This window comes from Hylobates moloch, unplaced genomic scaffold (assembly GCF_009828535.3).
Source record: "Hylobates moloch isolate HMO894 unplaced genomic scaffold, HMol_V3 SCAFFOLD_23, whole genome shotgun sequence".
Lineage (NCBI taxonomy): Eukaryota > Metazoa > Chordata > Mammalia > Primates > Hylobatidae > Hylobates > Hylobates moloch.
The window spans coordinates 40,202,291-40,218,865 of record NW_026652298.1 but is presented as its reverse complement, the minus strand read 5'-3'; the positions used below and the strand labels follow the sequence as shown (position 1 = coordinate 40,218,865).

At 47.7% G+C, this 16,575-nt stretch overlaps 2 protein-coding genes across 15 annotated transcripts in view; one reads left to right on the top strand and one right to left on the bottom strand.

Annotated features, from left to right (window-relative positions):
- The window catches only part of LOC116462511 (ATP-binding cassette sub-family A member 9-like), a 37,893-nt gene extending 27,650 nt beyond the window's left edge, over positions 1-10,243 (bottom strand). For 6 of the 13 annotated variants that reach the window (XR_009211847.1, XR_009211840.1, XR_009211843.1 and 3 more), the window contains exons 1-2: positions 9,827-10,243; positions 5,864-5,969 (exon numbers count right to left, since the gene is read on the bottom strand). The gene's annotated coding sequence lies outside the window, so the exon portion shown is untranslated. Of the gene's footprint in view, positions 1-3,294; positions 3,403-5,395; positions 5,526-5,863; positions 5,982-8,917; positions 9,098-9,826 lie in introns of those variants that run through there. The other 7 variants (XR_009211845.1, XR_009211841.1, XR_009211844.1 and 4 more) reach the window with 7 other exon arrangements.
- A 93-nt stretch (positions 10,244-10,336) lies between these two features.
- ABCA3 (ATP binding cassette subfamily A member 3) overlaps positions 10,337-16,575 on the top strand; it is a 62,048-nt gene continuing 55,809 nt past the window's right edge. For both annotated transcript variants that reach the window (XM_032145094.2, XM_032145092.2), the window contains exon 1: positions 10,337-10,628. The gene's annotated coding sequence lies outside the window, so the exon portion shown is untranslated. The remainder of the gene's footprint in view (positions 10,629-16,575) is intronic.

The following is a 16,575-nucleotide window of genomic DNA, read 5'->3' as shown; positions in this document are numbered from 1 at the left end:
CAGGTTCAAGTGATTCTCCTGCCTCAGCCTCCCGAGTAGCTGGGACTACTGGCATGCGCTACCGCACCCAGCTAATTTTTGTATTTTTAGTAGAGACACGGTTTCACCATGTTGGCCAGGATTGTCTTGATCTGTTGACCTCGTGATCCGCCTGCCTCGGCCTCCCAAAGTGCTGGGATTCATGCCTGGCCTCGAATTTTATGAGATATTGCATTGAATCTGTGTCAATTTGGGGAATATTGCCATCTTAAGAATATTAAGCCTTCCAGTCCATGAAAATGGCATGGTTTTCGATTAATTTTTTTATTTCTTTCAGCATTATTTCACAGTTTTCAGTGTAAAAGTCTTCTTTGGTTAAATTTATTCCTAGGTATCTTATTTTGGATGCTATTCTAAGTGGAATTGTTTTCTTAACTTCCTGTTCAGAATGTTCATTGCTAGTCTATAGAAACACAACTGATTTTTGAAAATTGACTGAATTCATTTATTACTCTAGTAGCTTTTTATGTGGATCCTTTAGCATTTCTCTATATAAGATCATATCATCTTTGAACAGAGACAGTTTTACTTCTTCCTCTCCAATTAGATGCATTTTATTTCTTTTTATTTCCTAATTTCTCTGGCTAGAACTTCCAGTATACTGTTGAAGTGGTGAAAATAGGCATCCTTGTAACTGATCATAGGGGGAAGGCTTTCAATATTTCAGCATTGAATATAATGCTAACTAACTGTGGGGTTTTCATAAATGCCCCTTTATCAGGTTGACGAAGTTCCTTTATATCCTGGTTTGTTTTTATCATGAGAAAGTATTGGATTTTCTCAAATGCTTTTTTGACATCAGTTGAGATGATCATGTGTTTATTTTTTTCCTTCATTCTATTAAGTGCTATATTATACTTTTTGCTTTTCATGTGTTGAATCACTCTTCCATTCCTGGGATAAATCCCACTTTGCATGGTATATAATCCTTTTAATATGCTGTTCGATTTGGTTTGCTAGTATTTTGTTGAGGATCTTCCCATCTATATTCATGTGGATATTGGTCTGTAGTTTTACTGTGTTGTCTTTTCCAGTTTTTTTTAATCAAGGCAATGCTGGCCTTATAGAATGAGTCAGGAATATTCACGTTTTTATTTTTGAGCTATTTTATTTATTCCAGATACAAGTTTCTTATGAAATATATCATTTGAAAATGTTTTCTCGGCCGGGCGCAGTGGCTCATGCTTGTAATCCCAGGACTTTGGGAGGCCGAGGCGGGCGGATCACGAGGTCAGGAGATCGAGACCACGGTGAAACCCCGTCTCTACTAAAAATACAAAAAATTAGCCAGGCATGGTGGCGGACACCTGTAGTTCAGCTACTTGGAGAGGCTGAGGCAGGAGAATGGCATGAACCTGGGAGGCGGAGCTTGCAGTGAGCTGAGATTGCGCCACTGCACTCCAGCCTGGGCGACAGAGTGAGATCCTTCTCAAAAAAAAAAAAAAATACTAATTAATTAATTTTAAAAAATCTCATTCCCATTACTAGGTGTGTATTATTTTTAAAATTATATTCAATTATCATATTGAATTTCATTGATAAAAAATGTTGTGGAAACTTGCTTTGTCTCGTTATATAAGTAATTTATTCAATTTTGCCTATTAGCATGCAAAGCATAAAAAATTTGCTATCTGGCCCTTTACAGAAGACATACAGCTCAATGGAACAGAATAGGGAGTCCAGAAATAAACCCACATATATGGTCAATTAATTTTTGACAAAGGTGCAATTCAATCGAAAAAGAATAGTCTTTTTAACAAATGTGCTGGAACAATGGACATCCATGTACGGAAATAAAATTTTGACCCATACCTCAACTCATTATACAAAATTAATTCAAAATAAATCATAGACTTAAATATAAAATCTAAACCATAAAACTTCTAGAAGAAAACACAGGAGAACATCTCTGTGACCTCACGTCACGCAAAGATTTCTTAGATATGACACCAAAACCATAGTAAATTGGACTTCATCAAAATTAAAAACCTTTGTTCTCAGCCAGATGCAGTGGCTCATACTTGTAATCCCAGCACTTTGGGAGGCTGAAGCAAGTGGATCACTTGAGGACAGGAGTTTGAGACCAGTAGGGTCTCTACTAAAAATACAAAAATTAGCCAGGCGTAGTGGTGGACGCCTGTAATCCCAGCAACTTAGGAGGTTGAGGCAGGAAAGTCACTCGATCCTGGGAGATGGAGGTTGAAGTGAGCTGAGACTGTATCACTGCACTCCAGCCTGGATGACACAGCAAGACTCTGTCTCCAAAGAAAAAAAGAAAGAAAGAAAGAAAGAAAAGAAACACTTACTAGAAGTCTTTGTTCTCTAAAAGACACTCTTAATAGGCCGGACATGGTGACTCACACTGGTGAGTTCACCATGGTGGCTCATGGTGGCCAGGCATGATGGCTCATGCCCAGCACTTTGGGAGCATGAGGTGGGTGGATCATGAGGTCAGGAATTAGAGACCAGCCTGACCAACATAGTGAAACCCCATGTCTACTAAAAATACAAAAATTAGTCAGGCATGGTGGCAGGTGCCTGTAATTCCAGCTACTGAGGAGGCTGAGGTAGGAGAATCACTTGAACCCGGGAGGCAGAGGTTGCAGTAAACTGAGATTGTATCACTGCATTCCAGCCTGGGCAACAGAGTGAGACTCTTCCTCAAAAAAAAAAAAAAAAAAAAAAAAAAAAAAAAAAAAACACTCAATAGAATAGAAAGACCATCCACTGAGTGGGAGAAAACATCTGCGAATTGTTGTATACAAAGTTGTATACACAATATATAAAGAAGGCTGGGCACGGTGGCTCACACTGGTAATCCCAGGATTTGAGAGGCCGAGGCAGGCGGATCACCTGAGGTCGGGAGTTCGAGACCAGCCTAGCCAGCATGGTGAACCCCTATCTCTACTAAAAATACAAAAATTACCCAGGCATGGTGGGGTGCACCTGTAATCCCAGCTACTCAGAAAGCTGAGGCAGGAGAATCAATTGAACCCAGGAGGCAGAGGTTGTAGTGAGCCGAGATCGCACCACTGTACTCCAGCCTGGGCCACAGAGCAGGACTCCGTCTCAAAAAAGAATAAAAAATAGGTCAGGTGCAGTGGCCTACACCTGTAATCTCAGCACTTTGGGAGGCCAAGGCGGGCGGATCACAAGGGCAAGAGATCAAGACTATCCTGGCTAACATAGTGAAACCCCGTCTCTCTAAAAATACAAAAATTAGCTGGGTATGGTGGCGAACGCCTGTAGTCCTACCTACTCAGGAGGCTGAGGCAGGAGAATCGCTTGAACACAGGAGGTGGAGGTTGCAGTGAGCCAAGATCGTGCCACTGCACTCCAGCCTGGTGACAGAGTGAGACTCCATCTCTAAAATAAAATAAAATAAAATAAAATAAAATAAAATAAAATAAAATAAAATAAACAAACAAATAAATAAATAAAATAAAATAAAGGACTTTCAAAACTCAACCATAAGAAAACTAACAACCCAGGTTTTTTTAATGGGCAAAAGATTTGAAGATGCTTCACCAAAAAGAGCCGGACGCGGTGGCTCACACCTGTAATTCTAGCACTTTGGGAGGCCGAGGCAGGTGGATTACCTGAGGTCACAGGTTTGAGACTAGCCCGGCCAACACAGTGAAACCCTGTAAAAAATTTGGCGGAGTTGGTCATGCCTGTAATCCAGATTTGGAGGTGGCGGGGGGTCAGAAGGTCAGAATAAAGACTATCCTGGTAAAATTAGCTGGATATGGTGGTGCACACCTGTAATCCCAGCTATTCGGGAGGCTGAGGCAGGAGAATCACTGGAACCTGGGAGGCAGAGGTTACAGTGAGCTAAGATCATGCCACTGTACTCCAGCCTGGGTGACAGAGCAAGACTCTACCTCAAAAAAAAAAAAAAGAAAGTCAGGGTGCAGTGGCTCACGCCTGTAATCCCAGCACTTTGGGAGGCCGAGGTGGGCAGATCACGAGGTCAGGAGATCGAGATCATCCTGGCTAACACGGTGAAACCCCGTCTCTACTAAAAGTACAAAAAATTAGCCGGGCGAGGTGGAGGGCGCCTGTAGTCCCAGCTACTCTGGAGGCTGAGGCAGGAGAATGGCGTGAACCCCAGGGGGCGGAGCCTGCAGTGAGCTGAGATAGCGCCACTGCACTCCAGCCTGGGCAATAAGACTCCGTCTCAAAAAAAAAAAAAAAAAAAAAAAAAAGAATGTATGCCTGACAAATAACCCCATGAAGAGATGCTCAACATCATTAGTCATTAGGGAAATACAAATTTAAACCACAATGAAATACTACTACAAATTAATAAGAACGGCTAATATATATATTTTTTTTAGGCCAGGCAGGATCACCTGAGGTCAGGAGTTCAAGACCAGCCTGGCCAACATGGCGAAACCCCATCTCTACTAAAAAAACAAAAATTAGCAGGGCGTGGTGGCGTGCGCCTGTAATCCCAGCTACTGAGGAGGCTGAGGCAGGAGAATTGCTTGAACTCGGGAGGCACAGGTTGTAGTGAGCCGAGATCACACCATCGCACTCTAGCCTGGGCAACAAGAGCGAGACTCCGTCTCGGAAAAAAAAAAATAATAATATATGTATATATATTTTAAGTGTTGGAGAAGGTACAGAGCAACTGGAAGACTTATATATTGCCAGTGGGAATGCAAAGTGGTACAACCATTATGGAAAACATTTTGGAAGTTTCTTATAAAGCTAAACATATACTATACAACCCAACAATCCCATTCATAAATTTTTACCCAACAGAAATGAAAACTTGAACACAAATGATTATAGAAGGCTTTACTCATAATCTCCAAAACTGGAAATAAACCAAATGTTCTCGATTAATGAATGGATCAACAAACTGCGGTATATTCATTCAGTGGAATTCTATTCAGCTGTAAGAATGAACTATTGATATACCTGACATGCACAAATCTCCAATATATTAAGTGAAAGAAGTAAGACTCAGACTATATACACTGTATTATTTCACTTATATGACATTGTGGAAAAGACAAAAATAGGAATAGCAAACTAAAATCAGTGCTTACCAGCAGGCGGGTAAGAAGAATTAACTATAAAAGGGACATCATGAGGAAATTTGGGGGAATTATGTCTGAATTTGGTTGTGGTAGTAATTATACAACTCTGTACATTTGTCAAAATTCATAGAATTATGGGTGGGCACAATGGCTCACACTTGTAATCTCACCACTTTGGGAGGTGGAGACAAGTGGATCACATAAGGCCAGGAGTTCAAGACCAGCCTGGTCAACATGGTGAAAACCCGTCTCTACTAAAAATACAAAAATTAGCCAGGCCTGCTGGCGCGCACCTAAAGTCTCACCTACTTGTGAGGCTGAGGCACAAGAATCACTGGAATCCGGGAGGCGAAGGCTGCAGTGAGCCGAGATCCCACCACTGCACTCCAGCCTGGGCAACAGAACGAGACTCCGTCTCCAAACAACAACAAAGATTCATAGAATTATAACCAGAAGGAGGGAATTTTACTATATGTCAACTGAGATTTTAATGATTAATGTTTTTAAGTGTTGAGAAAATTGGCTAGCTCACTCTAGCAAAATAAGCCCCAGATGGATAAAGGTTTAAACATACGAAATTTCATTTTAAAAGCACTTTTATATTCTTAGAGTGGGGACTTTAAAAAAAAAAAAAGTATGACCTATAACCTGGAAACTATAAAGAAACAGACTAATAAATCTGATTACATAAAAAAAAAACTTTTCTTTGAAAAAAAGGTAAAAAGCTGACAGACAACCTGGGGAAAACACCTGTAATACATTTGCAAAAGCACCTGTTCCATTGTGCCTAGACCCCGCTTTCCACCATTGTATCACATTGATGGAGAGTTTTCCAAACACAGGAGAGAGGTTCAAACGTCAAATGTCCAGTTTTCATTTCTGAAAAGAAAACTGAAGAATCATCATTTATGACAGAGTATCATTTATGGAAACATCATAAATAATGCCACACATGTATAGGCTAATCTATATATGTGTGCAAATACATTTAAAAAACGTTAAGAAATGTATTTACCAAACCTATGACCATGGAGAGGAAATCAGGGAAGGGGATGGTGGTTACAAAGAACTTTGGTTTGCCTATTAGTTTGAATTTCTCAACAAGAATATATTCATGTAACATTTGTTAAATTTAAAATTAATTTGAGAGCATGCAAATCGTCTACAAAATCATCTCCTCAAAATTTCTAAATGTTTAAAAGCTAAGCGAAATAACTATTTCAAAGCAAGTGATTTGGTTTAGACAAATATAGTTAGGAAACAGCTTACTTACAGTTTCTGTACTACTTAATAGTACAAAGGAAATCCCTGAATAATTGAGATATTCCATGTATTAATGCCCATTCTGTGCAACTCATAGTCTGTATTGTCTTCAATTGCTGTATCTTTGCTTCTAACAACATATTGTTGGGCACTCTGAATTCTATTAAAGTATAGATGGTGGCTTATTCACATTTTTATTTCAAGTTTCATCTGGCACATAGTAAGCACACAGCGAAAACTAAATCAAATTAAGCAACTCTGTTTTGTGAGATCCTGCAAAACACATAAATTTCATTCATTGGGCCGGGTGCAGTGGCTCATGCCTGTAATCCCAGCACTTTGGGAGGCCGAGGGGGTGGATCACCTGAGGTCAGGAGTTCGAGACCAGCCTGATCAACATGGAGAAACCCCGTCTCTACTAAAAATACAGAATTAGCCAGGCATGGCGGCGCATGCCTGTAATCCCAGCTACTCGGGAGGCTGAGGCAGGAGGATTGCTTGACTCTGGGAGGTGGAGGCTGCAGTGAGCTGAGATCGTGCCACTGCACTCCAGCCTGGGCAATAAGAGTGAAACTCTGTCTCAAAAAAAAAAAAAAAAATTCATGCGTTTGTTTCCAAAGCGTACAGTGTAATGCTTAGATCACTTATTGAGCCCTTGCTGAATGCCAAGGACTTTTCTAACTCCTGTACTCTACATGTTTTAATGCATCTAATCCTCACAACAATTCCGTGAGGAATTGTTATATGATCCCCATTTTATACTAGGAAACCAAGGCACAGAAAGGTTCAGTAATTTGCCTAAAGATATTAAGAGATGGAATTTAATCTGAGGCAGTGTAGCCAGAGTTCAGTTTCAACCATTACAATATAATGCTTCCCAGTCACTGAATGAAGGAATATGTGTACAGCCCTTGGTCTACAATGTATCTCTGAATTATAACATCATTCCCAGGGAAACAATCAAAGGAGCCCTAAGATACGGCATTGAATATCAGCAATTTGGGTACTGTTGTACGATAGATTAGATAGATAGACAGACAGACAGACAGACAGATAGATAGAATATAGTATTTGCACCCCTTCAAATAATTCGGAGCTTAGTGGTTTAATTATATTTAGCCAACTAGTATAATGGCTAGGTTTAGTGCCTTTTGTGAAGCTGTAAGATTTGCTTATGAGTGTCACCATCCACTATAATGTTTACCATCAATCTTGAGAGAAAAGAAATGTTTGAACCACGGTAACTTCAAGGAGTGTATCCTTCAATTTCTCAGCATGTATTCATGGTATGTGGATGTGAGTGTTTCCATACAAGAGGGGGGTAGAGTCCAGGAGCCTGAACACGGAGGTTGTCATCTCAGCTCTACTGGGTGACTTTGAAGAAATTATGACCTATCTGGGCCTCCATCTGGAGAGAATGACTAGGTGGAGCATCTAGGTTTGTTTTATTTTTTCAGTAGTGGGCCTTGAGCACAACGTGGTGAATTATCCAGTGATTGTTGAAGGACATCAAAAGGGTCCAGCTCACTGTGGGCAACTGTTTTTAAACAGTTCAGAGCCTGAAATTTTTGTGCATAAGACACTTTTTCCAGTGGCCTTCACACCCTCCCACCTCATGATTGTGATTATAGTAATTAACAATTAACCTGACAGGGTTAAGAAAAAAGATATAAAATTAGTACCCTGCAATTGTCTGTCTTGATCTGTAAGGTCATCCTTCTTCCAAAATTCCTACCCTATCTTCCATCTAAGGTAAATTCTGAGTCAACCAGTTCTGGTACTGGATTTGGTTACAGAGAATTGGGATCTGGTTTTGAAAAGGCCAGAAAAACGTGCAAGGTCTGACACATTCAATTTGGAAATGGCAAGAATTGGTTTTGGAAAGAAAAATGACTGAGGATATGGCTGGGTGAGGAGAGGGCCAAGCAGCCAACTTCACGTCATTTTCTGGGAGGAAGTAGAGAATGGGGAAGACATTTTGGTTGGGGTGTTGCAGCCTGTGAAGATTGATGGGGAAAGGGGGTTTTTAGGATGTTTGCAGCACATTAATCATCTACTCCCCCATCCATCCTGTAACTGCATTCAATTGTTTGTTGTTGTTGTTGTTGTTTTTCCTGTATGCTCATTACGGAAACTAGGCTATGTAAATCCCTAGCCATATTCACATTATATACTACCATTTATTTGGCATTTGGGTGTCAGGTATTGTAGTAAGTACTTAAACATGCATTTTCTCATTTGACCCAAAAAAGAAAAGAATACATCAACAAAAAAACCTTTGAGTTTGCTATTATTATTAATTACTATCATTATAATTTCAATTTTAGGGATAGGAAATTGAGATTCAGAAAGATAAAATGGTGGGCCAAGATCTGAAGCCAGGTCTCTGTGATTCCACTGAACAAATTATTTAGCACGAGCCTCCTCCGCCCCAGGCACTCTAGGACCCTGGATCTAGCCATGAACCTGACGATGTCCCTTTGCTCGTGGAATGGGCTGTCCAGAATGTCATCAGAGTAAAAGGTGCTATGTACACGGTAAAACGGGGAACGAGCCGCTCAAACCTTACTCCATCAGGAGTCTTGGAGGTGGGAGATTTCCGCCCCCGACCCGGGGCGTTACGTTAGGTCGGGGCCGTCCGGTCGTGGTGCCGGCGGCTGGCTGGGCGCGGGGCTGGCGGTGCGGGTCGCAGGCGGCTCCCAGCGGCAGGACCGGCAGCAGCCCTCCCTCACCCGGGGCGCCGGGACCACGGACGCACCTCACTGTGGTCCGGCCGCTGGCGGCGCTCGGGGACCCGTTGGCCCTGGCCCGCGGCAACTGTCGGCCCCGCGCGGCGCCCGCCCTCATGCTCGAGCCCGGGAGTCCCCCACTCCACCTCTCCCTGCCACGCCAAGGGGACCCGCCCCTCCCAGGCTCTCCTGCCTGGGGCGACCCAGTCCCACGACCCGGTCCGGCCCAGGGACACCCCGACCCACCTCCCCACTCTCCTCCCGTTAGACCGCGACCCGTCCCTGGGACCGCCTAATGTGACACGCCTGAGACCCTCCCTGCAGGCGACTCGCCGCCGCCCTGATACTCCCTCCAGGTGACCCCGTTCCTCCCGTTCCATGAGGTGACCCCGACCCTCCCCGAGCCATCCCCTCAGGTGACCCCAACCCGCCCCGGACCATCCCCTCAGGTGACCCCAACCCGCCCCGAACCCCCCCACCCTCCCCTCAGGTGACCCCAACCCTCCCCGGACCATCCCCTCAGGTGACCCCGACCCTCCCCGAACTCCCCGCCACCCTCCCCTCAGGTGACCCTGACCCTCTCTCGACCCTCTCCTCAGGTAACCTCGACCCTCCCCGGACCCTCCCCTCAGGTGACCCCGACCCTCTCTGGACCCTCCTCACAGGCGGCCCCGCCCCACCCCAGGACCCTCCCACCAGGTGACCCCGACAAGGCCGATCCCTCCTGCCTGAGGTGGCTCCTACCCGGCTGGGGACCCCCGAGGCTTCCCTCGCTCCTTAACTGAGGGCGACTCCGCTCATTCCGAGACACCGCGCCTTCTCCTGTAAACTCGACGCCTGCCCCGACGGCCAAATTCCAGAAGGTTCCTCGCCGCCGCCTCGCCTTCGGTCGCGCCCCAGCCCCCGGCCAGAGGCGGGGGAAGCGCTTCCCCCGGTGCCAGGAGTGACGAGGGCACAAGGAAAGACAGTGCGAAAGGAGAAATGGAGAAATGGCCAAAGTCAAATTTCCGGGTGTGAAGACTTCCACTGCTGTGAAACGCACGTGCGCAGAGTCATTCCTGTCAGAGGCCACCGCGCCCTCGCTCGGATACCGCCGCTGCGCGCCCCCTGCTGGACATAGGCGCGGGCACAGAGCAGTGCGCAGTCACGGGCTGCCGCGCGGCCGGGTGCGAACCGCGTACTCGCAGGATGGCCGACTGCGCACGCGCAACCCAGCGCGCCCTCTGCCGGGCATGGGCGACATGCACGGGGCACTGCGCAGGCGCGGGGTTGGGCTGGCCGGAGCGGCCGAGGCGGTCGGGGGTGCACCGGGCACCTGCAGGGGCGGCCGACTGCGCACGCGCGAGCCGCCGCGCCCCCTGCAGGAGCCAGAGCGGCCGGTGCGTCCGCCAGTAGCGGGTTGCAGGAGCATCCTCCCCTCCAGGGCGGCGACGCAGCTGTCAGTGCCGCCGCCACTGCGAGGCTGGAGCGGAGCCCGGGTGGACGAGGGAGGGGACCCCGCGAGAGGGCCGCGCGCCGGCCGCCGCCGCCCCGGCGCCCAGGCTCGGTGAGTGCCGCCGGGACCCGCCGCTCGCGCGCTCGTTCCCGGGGCCTGCGGTCCCCACCCGGGTCCGCCCTTCCCACCCTCGCCGGCCAGCTCGGGCCTCGGGCCGCCCCCAGCTCCGGCCTGGCCCGCGGGCCCCTCCCGCGATCCCGCATCCCTGCCGGCGGCGCCCGCCCCCGCCCCCGCCCCCGCCCCTCCCGCCGCGGCCCCGGCTCTGGGCGCTCCCTGCAGGTGCGGCTCCCTCAGCGTCGGCTCCCATCCGCGCCTTGGGCGTGTCCCGCACTGCGGGCAGTGCCTGAGCCCGCGCCTGATCCCGCGCCGCTCGGGGAAGCTCAACCCTGCCGAGACTCGGCACGGCCCGGCCCGGGCCCTCTGTGTGCGCCCAGGAGGTGGATGTGTAGCGGCCGACAGCCCCGGGCCCGAGGGATGCAGGCGTCCACCGCGCACCTGCGGAGATGGCGCCGCTTCCCGGCCGCAGGGACGCCGGGCGCGCGGTGGCAAAGGGATTCCGCCTGCTCCCACCCCCTCGTTCCGAGGAGCCTCCAAATCCGAATCCAAGGCCCACAGTCCGCGGCGGGCGTTTGCTGCGCCCTCCCCTGTGTGGAGGCGGGAAAGGGGAGCAGCTAGTCCAGGCGGAGGGGCCTGTGGCAGTCGCCGGGGCCGCGTTCTCGGCGCCCTCCCTCAGGACGCCTGTGTGCATCGCGTCCGTGTGTCTTGGCTCTGTTCCAAGCCGGCTCCACGCTTCAAAAGGGCCGGGGCGGCCTTATGGTCAGGGGCGTGGGGAAGGCGCTTGGTGTCTGTCGCACGGATGAAGCCATGTCCTCAAGGGGGTAATTGCCGCTTGTTCTCCGGGTTGTGTCCTGGACTGTGCACTGCGGGAAGGCATCGATTGGATCTTGTTGGGGTTTGTTTTCCTGGAACTCCAGAAATGCCCGCTGAGTGAGTAGCCGAGACCCCGCGACAGCATGGAGCCCAGGCAGGGAGCACGTGGGAGAGGTTCACTCTTCTCCCGGGCATCCCGTCATTTTATTCAGACAGTCTGGGTGCTACCTTCTGTAAACTTGAAAAGACTAAGACTGTTTTAGAAAGTTGGCCTCATGGGAAATGTAAGAGAAAGGGAAAAATCGATAAAAATGGATGTCATGGGCATCTCCCCACACTTTTATTTTTAACTTCTTAATTTTTCTTTTAAATTGAACCTTTGCTAACTCTATCTGACAAACAGGACGACGTCTCTCCCTTCCTAAGGTGACTTACCACCATTCTGACAAGACAGCCTTTTGAAACAGGAGAGGGTAGCGCGAGTTGTTTCTAAAAAGTTGTTAGCCTTCCATCTGCATGAGCCAGGCAGTCTGTTGGGAGCCCATTTTGACTTAGTCTCAACTGGGCAGGCCCAGGTAAGATCCCTAGTTTGCCATTTGTTCCCCAGCCCTGCTTCCGGAGACTCTGGAATCTATTGAGCGGAAGCATTCTGGAAGTCTGGGGACGGCTCTGACGGGGAAGGCCCTGTGCACAATGGAAAGATGATTTGGAGGCCGGACTCAGTGGCTCACATCTGTAATCCCAGCATTTTGGGAGGCAGAGATGGACGGATCACTTGAGGTCAGGAGACCAGCCTGGCCAACATGGCGGAACCCCATCTTTACCAAAAATATGAAAAATTAGCCGGGCACGGTGGCACGTGCCTGTAATCCCAGCTACTCAGGAGGCCGAGGCAGAAGAATTGCTTGAACGTAGGAAGCGGAGGTTACAGTGAGCTGAGATGGCACCACTGCCCTCCAGCCTGGGCGACAGAGCAAGACTCTGTCTCAAAAAAAAAAAAAAAAGATGAATTGGACACAGTCCCTGCTCTTGGAGGGGTCTTAGGATAGAGCTAAAGAGATGCTTTATTCACAAGTAACTGTGACATAAGACAGAACAAGATGAGTACCACATGACACATCCAGAAAAGGTGCAACAGGTGACCAGAGGTGGAGGAGGGCTGGCTCCAACAAGAGCAGAAGGTCTCCACCCAGGCTTCCGGTTACAATCACCTGGGAAGCCAGCCTGGGCCCAGAACAGCCCAGAATCTCCAGGGGTGGGCCTCAGATGTCAGTTTCTGGCTTAAAGTGCACCGGAAAATTCCACTGTGCAGGCAGCCAAGACAAAGAGCCCCTGAAACAAGCTTCACAGAGGCCATGGCACTAGAAGTGGGCTGGGAAGTGACGGGTAGGTGTCGGCAGGTAGAGAAAGGTATGCCGGGTAATATTCTAGGCAGACAAAACACTGAAGGCCCACATCTTGTGGGTAAGAGTGAGGCATGTCAGGCCCTGTCCCGGGAGAGTTTTGCAGACCCCATTCGCCTGAATGGCTCAGAGTGTCTGTGGTGTTGGAGAGGTTTGGAGTCAACAGGCAGACAGGTGCCTTTGCGGGAGCCGTGTAACGAGGTCCTTGCTACCTTGCTTGTTGCAGAACATCCATGGTTACCTCTCTCTGGGGACTTTGCATTGCCTCATTACCTCGTTTCCTGCACCTAGGGAGGCAGAACAGCTAGCTGGACGGAGAACGGGACTGAGGCCACAGCAAGGGTTAGGGAAACAGGCAGCAGCAGAGATTTTGTGGAGGTCTTTCCTGAGAGCTCCCTTTGGAACCATGTCTCTGGCTTAAAAATACACCCTATGAACCCTTGCCAGAGCTTCAGTGTAAACGCAGAGCCTGTGATCCTAGGGAGGCAGCCGCTTCCAACTCCAGGCAGCGCCTGTGGTGCTGAGTATGAGCGCCAGCAAGCTAGGGCTCCACCTTGCCGGTGCCACAGCCTCAAACCAGCCTCCCCAGCTCTCAGCCAATGGCTGTGGCTTGTGCATTTGTTCCTACCTCATCCCCAGAAGGGCCACTGAGTTTTTAAGTTGGCCTTGGCCAGTGCAAGTGATTCATGTCTGTAATGTCGGCACTTTGGGAGGCCAAGGTGGGAGGATCACTGGAGGCCACAAGTTGGAAGACTAGCCTGGGCAACACGGCAAGATCCCGTCTCTAAAAAAAAAAATCAAACAATTAGCCGGGCATGGTGGTGCACACCCATGGTCCCAGCTATTTGGGAGACTGAGGTGGGAGGATCACTTGAGCCAGGAGGTCAAGGCTACAGTGAGCCATGATCACACCACTGTACTCCAGCCTAGGCAAAAGAGTGAGACCCTGCATCAAAAAAAAAAAAAAAAAAGGCCTCAGACTTTTTTTTTCATGTGTACTGTTATGTGTAAAAGAATGAATGTAAACATGCAGCCCGATATATATTATGTGTTATAAATTACAATTACTGTCCTGATGTATTATGGACATAGAAATATATACAAATATAGATCTTTTAAAGGGACGAAGGCCAGACATGGTGGCTCACACCTGTAAACCCAGCACTTTGGGAGGCTGAGATGAGAGGATTCCCTTAAGGCCAAGAGTTTGACAACAGTCTGGGCAACATAGTGAGACCCTGTCTCTACTAAAAAAAAAAAAACAGCCAGGTATGGTGGCATGCACCTAAAGTCCCAGCTACTCTGGAGGCTGAGGAAGGAGGTTTGCTTGAGCCTGGGAATTCAAGAATGCAGTGAGCTATAATCATGCCATTGCACTCCAGCCTGGGAAACAGCAAGACCCTGTCTCTAAAAGAGAAAAAAAAAAAGGATGAGAGGTGAAATAAACATGATTAAATTTATCCAACATATGAATGCTACGAAAACTATTGTATAAACATGCTTTTTAAAGATGAAAGCCATGTGTCCACATCCCATTTATAAATGCTCATTGAATCCTAAGTCCCAGCATTTAAGATCAATTGAAAGTTCTGTTTATTGACCAGGTGAGGTGGCTCACGCCTGTAATCCTAGCACTTTGGGAGGCCGAGGTGGGTGGATCACTTGAGGTCAGGAGTTCGAGACCAGCCTGGTAAACATGGTGAAACCCTGTCTCTACAAAAGGAAAAAAAAAAGTTAGCTGGGCGTGCTGGTGGGCACCTGTAATTCCAGCTACTCAGGAGGCAGAAGCCGGAGAATCACTTGAACCTGGGAGGCAGAGGTTGCACTGAGCCGAGATTGCACTATTGTACTCCAGCCTGGGCAACAAGAGTGAAACTCTGTCTCAAAAAAAACAGTTTTATTTATTTCAGGCCCTAGTTAGTAACAGCATTTACACATAAACATGATACAGAGAAAGGCACAGACCCTGTGCTTACCAGGCAGGGTACTTGTTTTTCCATTTCATTTACCCATCATCTGAGGGCCCTTGATGAATTTGGGCTGGGTATGTTCAGGGGCTATCAGGATAGGTGGAGATTCTGGTGCTGAAGATGTTTTGGTGTGCGGGTGTAAACGTTCATGTAGACAGTACGCTTGTAGCATCATTGGGAACGCAGTCACGTAATTGTGGAAACCTTCAAACGTCTGTTTTCACAAATGCTCTATTCTTGGTACAGATAGTTTTTGAAAAGCTGTAACTCATATACTGTCACTTTTTCTTTGAAGGGACAGATTGCGTTGTGTCTATTTAAAAGAAAAAAGGTAAATGACACACTGCTGCAGTCATTTGTCATTAAAAACGAAAAAAATGTCTCCAGATTTGGAACTTTTCACAAAAGAAAATCTGTACCTTCTCCTTAAATTCTCTGACTCTTTGAAGTACCAAGTCATGAAATGACCAGTAAGCCTCGAAGTCACACAAAAGATATTCATGGTCATTTTCCATATCACTGCGAAGCATTGTAAAGCTTTCGCTATTTAAGGGTCTTGAGTTTCTGTGTTTTGTTTGTTTGTTTGTTTTAATTGACCAGAACTGGAATGCCCTGAAACTTGTAAACTCCAACACGCCTAAGATGCTTAAAGTAGACTTGTGAGGGCCCACCATCACCCCCCACATCACAGGGCACCGCCTCCTCAGTCAGGATGCCGCGGCTGCTGACATACAAGCCAGCGTGAACATCAGGGTCTGTCCAAGTATTAAATATCAGTAAAGCTGGCAGGGTGTGATGGCAGCTCATGCCAGTAGTCCCAGCACTTTGGGAGGCTGAGGCAAGAGGATCATTTGAGCCCAGGAGTTTGAGAACAGCCTGGGCAACATAGTGAGACTCATCTCTACAAAAAAAAAAAGCCAGGTGTGGTGGTACATGCCTGTAGTCCCAGCTACTTCGGAGGCTGAGGCAGGAGGATCACCACTGCATTCCAGCCTGGATAACAGTGTGTGACCGAGACCCTTTCCCTACAGGAAACAAACAAAAAAATCAGTGAAGCCATTTTTTTCACATTTTTGAAGACAAATACCTAGAAGCAGATTTTCTCATCACTTTTTCACTGCTGCAGGTTGTCTAGCCCACCCCATTTGGAGATCCCTGGGAAGGGTGAGGACTATACTCTATAAATGTGCCTGCTTTTTTATATATTAATAATATTTAGGGCTGGGCACAGTGGCTTACACCTGTAATCCCAGCACTTTGGGAGGCAGAGGTGGGCAGATCACTTGAGGTCAGGAGTTCGAGACCAGCCTGGACAACATGGTGAAACCCCGTCTCTACTAAAAATACAAGAATTAGCTGGGCATGGTGGTGGGTGCCTGTAATCCCAACTACTCAGGAGGCTGAGGCAGGAGAATCACTTGAACTCAGGAGGCGGATGTTGCAGTGAGCCAAGATCACACCATTGCACTCCAGCCTGGGCAACAAGAGTGAAACTCCGTCTCAAAAAAAAAAAAAAAAAAGAAAGAAAGAAAGAAAATAATATTTAAGTCGGGCACGGTGGCTCACACCTGTGATCCTAGCACTTCGGGTGGCCGAGGCAGGTGGATCACCTGAGGTCAGGAGTTCAAGACCAGCCTGGCCAACATGGCAAAACTCTGTCTCTACTAAAAATACAAAAAATTAGCTGGGTGTGGTGGCGGGCATCTGTAGGCCTCAGCTACTTGGGAGGCTGAGGCAGGAGAATCACTTGAACCT